Source organism: Apteryx mantelli, chromosome 18, assembly GCF_036417845.1.
Source record: "Apteryx mantelli isolate bAptMan1 chromosome 18, bAptMan1.hap1, whole genome shotgun sequence".
In the NCBI taxonomy this organism is placed as follows: domain Eukaryota; kingdom Metazoa; phylum Chordata; class Aves; order Apterygiformes; family Apterygidae; genus Apteryx; species Apteryx mantelli.
The window spans coordinates 8903233-8918477 of NC_089995.1; the positions used below are offsets into that span (position 1 = coordinate 8903233).

A 15245-nucleotide genomic window follows, 5' to 3' on the forward strand; every position below is an offset into this window, starting at 1 on the left:
AACTCCATTTGCATCAAAAAGGCCGCTTGCATTTAGAACAGTGTTTCTGGGAATATCGCAGTGTAATTATTTTACAGATATGAAGATGGTTCCACTGAATATACAAATAATGAGGATTAGCAGGTTGGTAGAACAAGTAGTTCATTGACAAAAGAAATAAGCGTATATACTTTTTGGAAGTACACTGAATTGAGTCAATTTTTGTGATTGTTCTATTTTATTTTATTTTTATTAGCTTGCTAATAGAGATTCTGTGCAAGTTCAAATGTGAAATAATTTTAAGCCAGAGGTGCGTGGTGGGGTTTCTTTTAAATCTCACATTTTTCCTTTCTGGCTTAGTGGCAATGAGTTGTCAGGAAAGTCGAATCTGCGTGGAAAATAATGAATTCGCAGGAGTACTTGGTTATGTGTACTTTGACTTGTTTGTTTATTTTTTAAACTTGCAAGAATAAGACAATTCCATATTCATCTCTGCAACTATCTGTTTTTAATTCCTTTCACACTGCTAAATTAAAACTTCTTGTTTTGTTCCATGGTTAGAAAAACCTCTGTGCCACATTCAGGTATTTTTTCCATGTATTAAGCACAATATTTTATAAGGAAGATCTGAGACATAGGTCAGCAACTCTGAAATCCCAAGTGCTTGCCAGCTTCTTTTTAATTACAACCTTTGGGAACATTGCCATAATGTCTAATGTCTTTGAAATGACTCTTCTCTAAAATAGTAAAACCTATTCCAAACTCCTGAGGTAATAGCAAGATCCCAGGTCAATCCAAGCAGCTGATTATGAAGTCAAACCAAAATGCACGGTGGGAGTTGCATATAAAAGTGTTCAGCTGAATGGGATCTAGCTAAAAGATAAACCTAAGTTGAGGGTGAGGAGAGTAGTGCGTACTGCCACTTCCTCCTTAAGTCCCATTTATGTCAAAGGCGATTTTCAAAAGTCTTAGGAACGCACATCCAAAGCGCCATGAGACAGATCAGGAAAGCCTGTGCTTAAAGTCTAGGCTAAGAACTATGCAACGTGTTAGTGGTTGAGGGGAAGGTGGGGATGGTGGGTGTTTTAGTTGTTTCCTTTTAAAGGTAGCTTTGCCAGTTTTTTTCAGAGACCTAAGCTGATCGCGTTTGTTGTTTTCAAACAATATTATGAATGTCAAATACAGTAGCGATCAGATTAGATGCTGACTCATTCCTGTTGCAACCACGTAGGCTTAACTGAAGTTACATAAAATCTCCAGCAGCACAGATGTTGCGGCATGTGCCCTAGTCTGTAATATTACAATGAATGATCTTATTAAGCTCTTTTTATCTTTAAGACTTTTATGTAAATTGTAAGACTTTTAGAGCAACTGCATGTTGTATCTTGTCACAATCTAATAGTAAATTTAATTTATGTGGCAGAAGTCCTTTGCAAGTAGTCATATGCTCATCATAAAATAAAATATTACCATGCATCTGCTTTTTGGGGAACCAAAATTAGATCTTCTTATTTTTAACCCTCCTTTCTTCCTGGTGAGTATGTAAGAGCTGTTTTATCTTGTGAATATTTTTTTTAAAGATAAAATGGCATTTTTTAGGCAGTGCAGAAAAACTTACTTTACAAATTTATATCTCAGTTTTTGAATGGTATGATACAAGTGAACAGATTGTTTCTGACAGAAATGTAATAAAAAAACATTCTTTAGCTGATACATTTTTATCTCCACTTCTTAGGTTCTGAGTTGACCACCTGGCATGGAAGTGAGTGGAAGTTGTTAGTGGCGTAAAGATGTGGACGGTTCTGTTGCTCTTTCCCACTTCTGTTTAAGTGCGGTAAACAACTGTAATGAATCCAAGTAGGCTCTAAAATGTAGGATGTTTTCAGAACTTGATTAACACCAGCTCCCAGGTACACATGAGAATTTCTAAATGCTCAGTATTGCAGAATGCTACCTAACTCTCTGTAAATAACTAATTAGTTTCATTATGTTGAAGATAAATGGATTGGGGTGGGGGAGGCAATGTTTCATCTATATTTGTTTCTTAATATTGCAAGCATAGGTTGCTGCATTCAGTTAAATTGAGAGAACATATGCACAATGCCTTTCTTACACCACCTGAATGGTGACTTTCATCACAAAAATTGCTAGTAGTTAGAGAAATGGGTAGAAGAACATTGATACTGTAAACTACAAATATTTAGATGTGTAGTTTTAAACCTTTGTAGCTGAAACTTAGGTTATGGATTTACTCGTGGTGAGCAAGAGAGTAATGTTTACAAACTAACGTGCTTGTAACATTTTTTGTTACAGTTATCGCCTAAAATTCTTCTGCAGTGTTGCTCTACACTTAAACCAGCAATGTACTCTATATTACATTGATAAATGTGTGATTCAACAAATATACTGATTTGTTTTTAATGGCTGTTAAACTGTATTTTCATTTCAGTTAATTGACTTGTCTGTCCTTTTCCAGTTAAACAATTAGAGTGGTGAAAGGCTTTTTTGTTTATAATGCATTAGGAAAAATGAATTTGTGTAAATATCATTTCATCAGTCATTGTATAAGCTAAAATTATGCTATAGTGAAAGGTTGCTAAAAATACCGTCAGTTATTTTTGCTGAAGCACAACAGTGTGTTTTACTTAGGTTTTGTTGTTTGGCATGTAATCCATAGCACAAGGTCTATGTTTTTTAATGTATGTAATTTTTGGTTGGTGGTATTCTCCAACTGTGTATTTCTGATGCATCTCATTTTTGTCCGCTTTTGTTTAATTTCCTTTGATGACAGTAGATCATCTGTTCTATTATGCTAAATCAATTACTTTTGGTAGTCTGGTCAGTTAAGTAGATTAGCCACAAAAATGTCAGGCAAGGAAGAAGATATGTAGGTAGTTTGTGTTTATTAAAAATAAAATAAAATTATATTCTAGTTCTTTAATGTTTTTACCCATTTCCTATTAATGTTGGTTTTCTTTGCTTTTTATTCAATACCAGGAAGACTTTTCTATTCAATCCCTATGATGCCTGTGCTAATTTCAAGGTCTTTGAAACACTAGATATTCTCCCCAACTCCAATTAAGCAGTTTGCAATCAATCTGCTGCAAGCTACTAGCATACAGAAAATTTATCAAAATAATACAGAAGGTAAAGCAGGTTAAAATTTTATAGTCATCAAGAAGTGCCAGTTCAGCCCCAGAAAGCCTGGCAACGATGTGACAAACTAGTTCTGCTTAACCTGCTTAGTCTGGAGAACTCTAAAATAAAATTTCTTTGGTACCTGATCTTTTGAATTCATAAAGTTTTGGTTGGGATTTTGGATTTGGGGCATGAGGATTATTTTGTTTCTTTTGTGTTGACTATTGCTAATTATTTGGTGAAAAAGGAAGGGATGGAAAGCTGTTTTTGTCCTAGAGTAATATTGGAAAATGTGGTAGCATAGGAGAGTTATTTTCTATGGGGATGTTCTTGCTATTTCTTTGCAAAACATTTCAGCATTTAAAAAAAAATCCCATCAATAGATGGAACAGGAAAAAAGCTAAGCTCAGGTAAAACTTCATATAAAGAGTTCTTGTTGATCATGCTTAGTGTTTTTTCTATCTCTGAGTAAAAAAAGAAAAAAAAACAGGCTGAAGAAACAGGGGTTTTCACTTGCACTAATTGTCTAAATAGGAAGTGATCTTGGAAAAAATCAGGAGACAAATCGGTTATGGAGAGTGATGCCCTTGTAAAAGGGAAAACATTCTTTGGGGGGGAGAATAATAGCTGATAGAAAATGATGACTGACTGCATTGTGGCCACAGTAAAGATGAATGGCAATGTCCAAAAGATGAACTGTGGGTCCTGTTTCTGTAAGTCAGTGCTTCCATTGGCCCTTTATTGACAGAGAAAGTGTTGTGATCAAATTGGATTTAATGAGCACATTACATAAATCAAGCTTAAATTCAAGCGTGTCTCTTGGTGCATATCTTTGTCTTTACATTTGTCTAAATGTATCTACAAGTTTGGCTGGATATACTACTTTAAAAGAAAAATGCACCAGTAGGTGGAGCAAATAGATGAAAATGTTAAATTATACAGTTTTACAGCTGCATTTATTATCAGTTTTAGGACAAGTACAAAATTTTTTTATTAATTCTTGAAGAGCATCACCTATCAATGAAAAGAGAAAGCATTTTATTACCTTATCTTCATTGTATGAAGTGAGAGCTACCTTTGAAGTTAGCTTGAATTCTCCTTGTTTGTAATTGCTACAACAATAAAGAAAGGTTAAAAGAAAAAACAAAGCATATACAGTATTTGTACTGTATTCACATATGTTCTGAATCATCCTTGAGTCTAACGTGTGGTAGATACAATGTAAATATCCAAAGAGCTTCTGATCTAAATGGAAGAAATATGAGTAACCTGCCGTTTGCCAAAATAACATCTCTTGCAGTTTAGTTGCATTATTACCACTGTCCTTAACCTACCCCTCTCTTGCACACCCCCTATGTTCCTTTTACATCACCCTAACAACATTAACTCTTTGCTGTTGTGATACCGTGATAGGGAATCTGTCCTTACCAGCTGGTTAAATTTGAATTCACAAGGACAAGCATGCGTTTATAACTGATAGGTTATTGTGTAGTATAACTACAAGGTGAAATCTAAGGTGGAGCTACATCTAGTTCTGGAAAAACAAGCAACTGTACTTGGATTTCTTTTACCTCTGAATTGTCTTGGTTTGTAATGCTTGTTTCAGAGACAATTACAACTTCATAGTATCTTATATTAATAACTTACTCATAGGCACCCAAGACTAGTTTGACTTTTTTGGGGGGAGTGGGGGAAAATTACTGAAAGGTGTATTTAATGGCTTTACTTGTCTGTTCCTCTCGAATACTGATTGTGTCTATATTACTGTAATGAGCTCTATATGAGTAGCTGGGCAAAACTGAAGTCCAGTGCCTTAATGCAGGAAGGATCCGTTCTATATTTTCATTATTTCACACTTTCTACATTTGCAAAAGGAAGAGAGCATTTTTATATGGCTGCTTTATGAGTACCTAGAACTTAGGTATACCGTGTTCCCTACTTATCCAATTTTAGCCTGCAAAATTTTCAATTCTGGTTCAGAAAACATTTATGAATACAGGATTTACTGAAGCAAATTGAGGCATAGGGAGGTTATATTTTACATCTAAGGCCTTTAATTTATATTTATCTTTAATTTCCTTAGCTTACAGATGGCTAGTGAAATGGTATTATGAGATAGTTTGAAAACATAGTCTTTAACATGTATCTGAGGTAAAGAATACCTCTGGTACTATTTATGTTCTTTTAATACAACACAAACAGTTTGGAATAAAACATTTACTTCAATTGAAACAGAACAAATTGTGCTCGTTTATACCAAATCATTAGCTAGCTTTAATTTTCACCTCAATGTTTTGATTGAGAAAATTAAAAAAAAAAAAATCACGCTTCTGGAACACAGGGAAGTAATATGACAACAGGAGTTTATTCAGGTTAAAGGAGGGATTGAAGACTCTTCATTACTGATAACATACTTTTATTTAATAATACTTACGAAGTATTATAGGTCATTTCTGAATCTTTGTTTTTTTCCTTCTAGAGTTATTTTTCTAGCTTACCAATCAACTTTAAATTGTTTACAAGATGACTTAAACTGAAGTTACCAGATACCTGTTTTTTACTTCGAACTTATAGCTTTATTAAATTCTTGATGTGTTTCTGTAACTTCATGAAAGTACATTTTTTTTGTGGTCTTTTTTCTTCATGCTTAATTATTTTTTTTTAAGAATCTTCTGTCTGTCTGCCTGTCTCTTCTCAAACAACACACTTTATATCATTTAGAAAATAATTACATAATACTTTGTCCCTAACAGATAAACCAGAGTCCAAGTTGTCTTGAAATAGCTAACTGTATGGTGCCAATCTAAAATTATAAATAGAAGTATTTCTAGCTGTGCAAGTTGTAATACTTAATTTATATACTATGAGTTCTCTAATATAAACTGTGCCAAATTCATTGTGCTGTGACTGTAATTATTATAAATTCCATGATGTAGTTAATATTGGAAATTCCATTTCCTGTTCTGTGTATGGATGCAGTTCTTAATTACATAATCATTGTGTGTTTGTTTTTTTTTTTAACCTTTTATGGAGTCTTTGATTTCCTTTCATAGATGAAGGATCATAAGTGAATTGAGTCCTTAATATCACTCAGGGAACTACTGGGAAGCTAGTTCCAAGGAAAATTAATCATATAAAGATTTTCTCCTCTTTCTTGGTATAGTGTGGCATAAAATGGTTTTAGATTTTGCTGCCCCAACAACTGGCTTTCCTGCAGGTTTTTTTGAAGCAATGATAAATAGCATTAATGGAAGATGTTTAAAAACTTAAATTGCAGCAGCACCAAACTAAGTGGAATTTAAAAAAAGTGAGGGATGGCAGATGTAGTATTCTTAATAAAATTTCTGAGTGATTTCATGTACCAGGCAAGTCATTCAGACCTTCCCAATTTGAAAAAAGCTGCCTGGAGGTGGCACTTGTTTTTCTCTTTTGTCATGCTAGCTTTAGCCTTGGCTATAAATTTTCATGAATGAGCGAGTAAGTCATCTCTCCTGTCAGCTACCAGCTAAGTGACACTGCAAGCAGCACCGCTGCCTCAGCGCAGCGTGCAGCACCCCCAAACTGCTTCCTTCATAACAGCACATTGCCTTTTTTAAATTATTTTTGGTTTATCCTCTTTGGGTTTTTTTTTTTTTTTTGGAGGGGGGTTATCTTTTTGGGGGGTGGTTGGTTTATCTTTTGTGTTTTTTTGTTTATCTTTTTTTTTCTTTATCTTTTTTTTCTTTATCCTCTTTCGGGATTTTTTTTTTTAATTTTTTTTTGGGGGGGTGTTGTTTGTTTTTTTTTCCTTCCTGCTGTGTTGGATGGAACAAAATATTTGGATTGCACAGGCCAGTGCTGCACCGTCTCTTCCCCCACTGCTGGGCAAGGACTGCCGGTGGAGGAGGAGGTGCGAGGGCGCCGCTGCTCCCCATGCCGTGTGTTTTAGCCCTCCGTGAACATAAAAATGCCCCTTTTATGAACCTGACAGCGGTGCGGAGCCCGCCACCACCGTGCTTGACCCCAAGCACGGCGAGGGCCAGTCCCGCGTTTAACCGAGGGGCCTCGGCGGCGGGGCCCGGCCGTGGGAGCCGCCCCCGTGACGGGCCCCGTGTCTGCTCGGGGCGGGCCCGGCCTCGGCCCCCGCGGCGGGGCAGCCCCGCCCCTCCCGCCGCGAGGGCCGCTGGGAGCGGTGGCTCCGGACACCTACAGCCGCGGGCTCCAGCGAGGACTACAGGTCCCGTGGTGCCCCGCGCGGGGGCCGGGCCTCCCCGAACCACAGGTCCCGTGAGCGCCCGCGCGGGGCCGCACTACAGGTCCCGCAGTGCCTCGCGCCGGCTGGTGGCTCCTCTCGGGGAGGCTGGTTCCTATTTAAATCTAGGCAGCGAGGAAAATGGCGGCGAGAGGCTGAGTGTGGGGGAGACGGGGAGAAGGCGACGTAGCCGAGCTTTGGCTCCTTTCCCAGGTGAGTGGGGTTTGGAGGGAGGGAGGGAGCAGCAAGCGGAGGGAGGAGAGTTCTGTTTCTTGCTCCCCCGCTTCTGGCGCCGGGGTGGGACTGGGACGGGGGAGGCAGGGCTGCCCCTCGCCGGGAAGGCAGCAGCCTGGGGCTGGCTGCGAGGGGCGTCGCTGCCCGCTGCCCGGCGCCCCCTCCCGCGGGGGGAGGACGGGCGGCGCAGACGGGCCGTGTGCGAGGCGGGGGCCGGGGATTCCCGAGGCAGTGTGTAAATGCCGTTACCTCTCCCCGACCATTATAACTTTACGAGGTCCGTGCGTGGCTAGAAGGGGCCTTGCCGAGGCGGCGGCGGGCGCTAGCGTGCGAGCTGGAGGCTTACCCGCCGCTGTGCGATGCGGTGTGTGCGCGGGCTGAGCTCGGTGGAGGGTCCTCGCGCGGCGCCGAGAGACCTGGGGCTGCTTGGGATCCCCGTGCCCAAGGCGCCAGACGCTCTCTGTGCCGCCGGGCGGGTGGAGGGGTGTGGGTGAAGCGCCTGCGGCGGCCTGCCCCCACCTGCCCTTCGCCGGGTTTGTCTGTTCCGAGGCGGTTCCAAAGACCTTGTTCCCTGCGTCCTCCTCCTGATCATCCTGTAGCCTCGGTAAGTTCCAGAGGTGACTTCTCTCCTCTCCTTGTCTCTAGTAATAAGGAAAGGGAAGAGAAATACTGGAAATAAAGGATGATTTCCATGCCTCTTACCAATTTCTGCCTCACAGCGGTAATGAAACTGCTGTTGAGGGATGGAGGCAAGAAGCAATTTCTTTTTTCTTCCCCCCCCCCCCCCGAAGTCACAGACCAGTAACTGGAAAAGCTCCTGGTGATTCTGGGGTATAAATGGGTGCATATGGGGGAAAAGGGGTATCTGAGGCTGACATAATTCCCAGCGTCCTCTTTGTGCAGTTGTAAAGTTGGTTCTGTGTGTGGTTTCTGCTCCTACTCTTCAGTGTAGTCAGGGTTTTTTCTTTCCTTTTTTTTTTTTTTTTAAGAGACGCTTCCTGCTTTATCAGCTTATCCAGTGAACACTGTTTTAAATCTCTTTCCTTTAGTCAGTCAGCATCTCCTTCCTCTTTAACCTGTTAAGAAAAAAAAAATCTGATTTTTGCCTTTAAATGGTTTATCTAAAAGTTATTACAGAAAATGCTAGGTTGGATTCTATCCAGAATAACAAGACAAAATTGAAGCAAATTTGGAAGCGTGACAGTCAGTAATGTCTAGCTCTGTAGTGTCTGTAACACCGTTAAAACAGATGCTTTAAAAAAGAAGCTTAATCCATCATCGCTATTGTAAAATAAATATTTTGTAGTAAAATATCTTCTACTTACAGTGAACTGCTGCACATGAAATAAAGGTGCATGTGTTCTACATTAAAAATATAGGGTAGCTTCATAGTAACAAGTAAACCTCAGCATTAAAGTCTGGGTTTAGAGGAAACTGACAAAACTGGGTTGTGTTTTTTAACTAGACAGTGCATGATAATACATAGTGATTGTATTCACTGTTAAGTGTCATTGTAATAGGCTGTTTCTGTATTACTCTGGTTTTGAATCTCATTCAACTCTGTTACTACAACTAACGTTTTTGGTTTTTTATATAGCAGTTAATACCAGTGGATTTGCTGCTGTGAAATGAAACTAGAGGTTGGGGGGTGAGGAAGGGAAGTGATGGCAGACAGAATAAACCCAACATTCAGGCTTGCTTTAAATACCTTGCTTGGTAACAAAGTGCTGCTTCCAGGCTGCTTTTATCTTGGCATGCGAGTTGTGATTTTTTTTTTTTTCCTTTTTAATTCTTCATTCGTAACCTCTGTTCATTCTGGGTTTTGATTCATTAACTTGGAAGTTTAGACTATCTGCCTTTTTTTTTTTTTTTTTTTTTTTTTGCATGGTATCACTCAGACTCTAATGTGTAGTTGAGATAAAATGCAGAGTAGGAAGGAGAAGGAAATTTCGTCTACAATAAAATGTTATCTTTTGATCGTGTGCTTTTTTCATTAATACTGGACAAGAAATCACAGCCAAAGCCTTCAAGATGAATTTCTATACTACAGTTCCTTAGAATAGATTTTATTTTTTTAAAGAACTCTGAAAAAGAAGGGGTTTCTTCGTCATATTTGTGTGTAAAATGAAGCCTCCATTGATAGCATGTAAAATGATATTGGACACTACAGTCTGACACTGGAGGTTGCTTCAACTCCTGCATTTAAATGAGCCTCCCTCGAAGATGTGATCTTGAATGGCTGTATGATACAGGATATTCTGCATTATGTTAATGCAAGCTGTTTGATTATGAGTATTTAGAAATATCTTAAATATTATTGTAATTATTTGTTTTTATGCTGAAAAATGGAGGTGAGGGGGAGAAGACAAATAATATTTTTCTTTTTATGCTAAGGATATGAGAGGATGGAGAAGAATACCTAAACCTGAATGCTGGGGCAGGTGCCTGTTCGCTTTTTTTGTATGTGTAAATCTGTTGACACTTTTAAATGCAGCATATTAAGGAAGAGGCATTTGTGAAAGAATTTAACCACAACTGATTAAATCTGCTGTGGAATATATTTCCACTCTGATTTTAATATGTTGCGTTTAGTTTAGTGAAGGTACATCAGATCCTTTTTCACTCAGTGTAAATGGGAGGTATACTTCAGAAAGACCCCATTACTTTAAAAAATACTTTTAATGGGTAATTTTTATTTTTTAATTGATAGTTATCAATAGGCTGATTGTCTTTGAAGCAGAACAAAATTAACTTGGCTCCAAACTGAGTCTCACGAGGAATTTCGAGTCTTTCATATGAATTATGTGGAATTACTGTTTGAGGCTTTATGCTTCTAGATGTACATACATGTTTTTCTTCATGTTGTCTAGAGCCAGCCCTGTTTCTGACATTGTACAGGTTTAAAATAAAAAGGGGGGGGCAGCAGTTGCTTAAGACAACATGCTATTTAAATGAGAGGGAAGAAAGGGCAATGGGGCCACCAGAGGTTTTACTGCCCATTTTGCTTATAACCTGGAAAGTCAGGCTTGCTGCTGCTGAAGAACAGCTTAGGGTATGTTGAAAGACACCTACTTCTGAGATTGAAAAGGGTTTTCCTGCAGCGGTGGTCACTGCTTTTGAATAGACAAGAGGAATGGAGGTGGTGAGGCCAGCTCTGCAGTTACCTATCTAACTTTGTCTTCTCCTTCCCTGTGTTTTCTTTTTTTATCCCCTCCCACACTTGTCTCCTTCACAGTTAAATGTGAGCCAGCTCTGATCAGGTACACTTAAACTGTTTGTTAAACATTCTTTGTTAGGTTATGCATCATTACCTTCTTGGAAATCTTACTTTAAAGACTTTTTTACCATCAACTTATGTTCTTCTTTGAAAGCTATAAGCATGGATTGTGCCATGACTTCAAGCCTAAGACCACTAGAACTGTGTTTTGTGAACAAGACTGTTCTAGAAACATTAAACTGTAAAAGTTGTCTAGAAAATGTAGTGATCATTAGGTCACGGCAAGCAATTTTTTCATCCAAGTTGTTGCACATGTGGCTAAACTACACAGCAGTCTTGCCCTGATTCATCAGATGCACCTGAAAATGTGGGAGGGGAGAGAAGAAGAAGGCCACAGAACAATACCACTGTATTATATTGCTAGCCACAATGACTAGCACCTGCATTTGTGCAAAGTGAATGAGAGTCTTTTTGTCATAAAGCCTATTTTCTTTACTGTTTCCACACTTCTGCGCATGTCTGGATGTATCAGATCCACGGAATGAGATAATCTAGTACCACAGGTATATCCAGAAAGCCTTTTAGTGGCATGTTTTTGAGGTTTGTATGTGCAGTTGCATGGAATATTGTGTGTATGACTCTCAGGATTTTTTTTTTCTTCTAGTTGTCTGCTGCATGGAAGAGAGAAAATTAGTTGTCTGCTTTTTCAAAAGCAGTACTGAAATGGTTTGCATGGCTAAAAATGTTATCAAGATAATACCTTTCACCTGTCTCTTGTGTAGTTGTAGACTAACAGTATTTTTCCTTGGCAGTGGTGGAAGGGGGACTGAGTGATAAGGAGAAGCAGAAGTACCTTGCATCTCCCTGGTCTCAGGGACTGTAAGACTATTTAATGCATGGATGGAACTTGCTCATCAGGGTCAGCTGTGTTTGCCTAAAATCTCCACAGGACTATATAGCTGTATGTGTGTGCTCTTTTTCATGAACTTTTTAGGTGAAATGAAATAGAACTGGATACAGCGGCTTTTGTTGTGGTTCCAATAGCTTTTTGTCAGCAAACTCAAACGGTAAAAATGAAATGTTGTTGCGTATTTTATCATTAGGCCCCTTAAATATGTTTTTGAATGGTACTACAAATATTGAAGTATTAAGTATAGACACTGTTCCCTCCAACACTTCCCTTCAACAAACCCAATTTTCATATGCTTTCTAATGGAAATGCTTTCTGTTTTAAGTTCCTATTCAGCCTAGGTTTTACTATGCTTAGAAATGCATGCAGAAGAGCAGTTAGTGAGTGTGGGAAGGGGAAAAATAAAATGATTCTCAGGAAACCCACCTAGACTAGGAAAATGAAGCAAGTCAACAACTACTGGCTAAGACTATTTGCCTGTTGCCCTTGTTGAAGAAAACAGTTGGCAGATTTGGTGTTTGCCTGCCACTTTCAGTATATCATTATAGAAGATAATTCATTATAGAAGATAGTTCATTTGATGTTAAACTTTTCTTTTCAAATGCTGGTGTTTCTCTGGGTCATGTGCATAACAAAACTGTAATGCATTAAATTTTTTGCAGGGGGAACTGTAACAAAACTTAATCCATATCTTGCACCCCTTCCACGTGTCCTGATCACCTATTTGTTTAACTTTGTAGTTGATCACAAACTAGACAAGACTTTAGTAGTGTCATGCTGTGTCTAGGGAAGCATCCATCTCTTCCTGTTACTGAGCCAAGTTGCAGGTACAGTGGTGATGATACTGTGCAGTGCTGTATTAAATGAGTGTTTCCTTGGAGGTAAGAAGAGATTGCCTTTAGCCAACCATAGATGTCAAATGTCTTTCCTTTTCTATATTCATTAATGGGTAATTTTAAACTTTAAAAGAAAAAAACTTTTACTTCCAGACCATATAGTATACTTTTATAAACAAATTTAATGGTATGGAATGCTGTTTTTTCTCCCTAATGAAGAGGGAGAATAGGAGCTTTAAGGCAAAGGATCTGTCATAATGCTTAACGTGAGACTCTTTAATTACAGTAATTATTAGTGGCTTTGCTTCACATGGAAAGCTTTATATTAAATACATTGGCTGTATCATAACTTTAGTTTAATGCTTTCAGGTAGTGTATTAAAATGCAAACTGTGCTGCCCCTTCTCGGCTTTCATAATGTTAATAATATGACATTAAATCCCTGAGGAGTTGGAGTTTAAAAAAAAAAAAAGAGGGGTGGTAGGTGGGGGCTGGATTCTTGAACCTTTAAAACATGCCTTTTCTTTATGAGCTACAGGATCCTTGAGACTTGTTAGCCAAGGCTGTGGAAACTAAATCTCAGTGTCCGCTGCCTGTCAGAGAGGGCTACAGTATTTAACTGGGTTGACGTAGGCTATGTGAATGCTCTGGTCAAGATGTTCCTGTGCCCTAAAAGTTAAGGTTTGTCATTTTTGCAGTGCATCCAAGCATAGGAATCATGCAAGGTGATAACTTGGATAAAAGTTTGATTCAGATGCATCCTGAGCTATGAATCAACTTTGGTCAGAGGGAATGCTGCTTGCACTAGTGAAATAAGCCCTAAGCCAACTTGACGACTCTGTCAAATGAGGATTAAAAACATTCAATATGTAAATGCAGCCAAAATGGGGGAAGAACTGTATTTGTGGGGAGGGAATGCTTGTCTTGCATCCATGGAAAGCAGAGTAGAAAGCTCTTGCAAGGGAAGGTTTAACACATTTTGAGGAGGTAAATCAATAGTATGACCAAAGAATTTGTTTGCAGTAGTAGAATCTCTAGCATGTAGTGCTGAAACTTTATTGCATGGGGCATGGTAAAACCTTTTGAACTTCCTGCTGTTTGAGCTTTGAGATTAGTTGGGGAATGACTGGTTAGTGCAACTAAGGTATTATCCTGCTTTGCTGTACTAGTGTTTGGAATTATGAGTTGTAGCTCTGAATGTTAATAAATGTCTTTAGATCCTTGCATATCGTCACATAAATCTGATATGACTTAGGCATGTTCTTGTTGCAGTGTGTGAACTTTACATAAATCATATCTTTACATGGGTTTGGTATTCTGGCAACTCTCTTTTATAGAGACCTCTTGTCAGACTACTTTCTAGTATAGCAAACACTTCAAAGATATGGCAACCTCAAACTAAATCTTCCGTAGAATAAGAAAGGCTTCCTCCTTGTCATTGCATCATGGAGCTGTTGACTTTTGCTGTTGCTTTGAAGGGTTTCTTTCTATATGCCTTTTGAAAAAAAAACATGTAGAGTAGACCACAGGTTAATCTTTTTACTAGTATTGTGCTTTGAGGGTATATGTTTTTCAGGTTGATGTGAGATGTAACCATGAGCTTCTTTCCTGAAGCTTATCTTCTCCCAGAGTGCAATTAAAGACTCCTTAGTCTTCAGAGTTTCTTTAGAAAGTGGAGAGGCATGGGAACATTATTTAGTTGGTCTACTGGATACTTCATCAAATTGGTATGTTTCTCATTTTGTAAACTCTAAATTATTGCCTCTTAAGTACTACTACCTGTTTGTCCTACCTTCTGTTTTAGCTTGTTCTCTTGATTAGGCAGAAACCACTGCATAACTTCTACCCCTCTGCCCAGTCTGGAAGAAATTCATGCGGGGTAAAACTAGGAATGTAAAAATGACTTCCAACCCTCCTAAAGCTTTTTGAAGATGAAGGAGTTCATCTAAATGAAAACTCTCTTTATCTTAGCAACTCAGCTTTCCTTTCTCCTTGTAAATTAGCTGCTTGTCCAAATTCTAGAATTTTTCTTCACTAACAGGGCTTACTATTTTGATACCTCTCAGTCACTTAGAGTGATACATATATGTGAAGGGCAAAGGAAGTGATTATGAAGTGTAGGGTATTGTCTACTGGTAAACAGTACTCTCAAAACTTAGCTTGCTGAAACCTTTATTTTGAAACATGTACCAGTTAGGAGGTCTTAAGAAATTGTCTGGTTTGACTAGAAACCTTAACTTTCACAACTTCTCTGACAAATTTAAGAATTGACTTATATATTTTTTAAAAGCTGTAACCTGCAGGTAACACTCGCAGTTGTCTTCCTCAAAGACTAGCAGATGATGCAGTATTGTAATCTGATAGCAACAGGTTGCATGGTTAAATCAAGCAGACTGTTTCTTATCCTGTGCTCTTCTGAACTGGACAAGTTGGGCATCTTCTTTTTGTAAGAGTTTGCACTTCTGTAGTAGGTAAATATCCATCCTTTTGATGCTGGTGAGCCACCATTTGTGTTGTCCTTGCATTAGCCATTGTAAGTGCTTGTAGCCTTCTTAAAAGCCATTTTGGAGGCTCTTTAATAAAAACTTAGAACAAGAGGATGATCTCGGGAAGGAATCTGAAAATAGTTGAAGTGTTTTTGATGGTTCACTAAGCCAAAGAATGACTTAGCAATGGAAGCTTACAAGTAGTGATGTAGGGT

At 38.7% G+C, this 15245-nt stretch overlaps 1 protein-coding gene across 7 annotated transcripts in view; it reads left to right on the forward strand.

Annotated features, from left to right (window-relative positions):
- The first annotated feature begins 7429 nt into the window (after nt 1–7429).
- NCOA3 (nuclear receptor coactivator 3) overlaps nt 7430–15245 on the forward strand; it is a 100099-nt gene continuing 92283 nt past the window's right edge. For all 7 annotated transcript variants that reach the window (XM_067307526.1, XM_067307529.1, XM_067307525.1 and 4 more), the window contains exon 1: nt 7430–7561. The gene's annotated coding sequence lies outside the window, so the exon portion shown is untranslated. The remainder of the gene's footprint in view (nt 7562–15245) is intronic.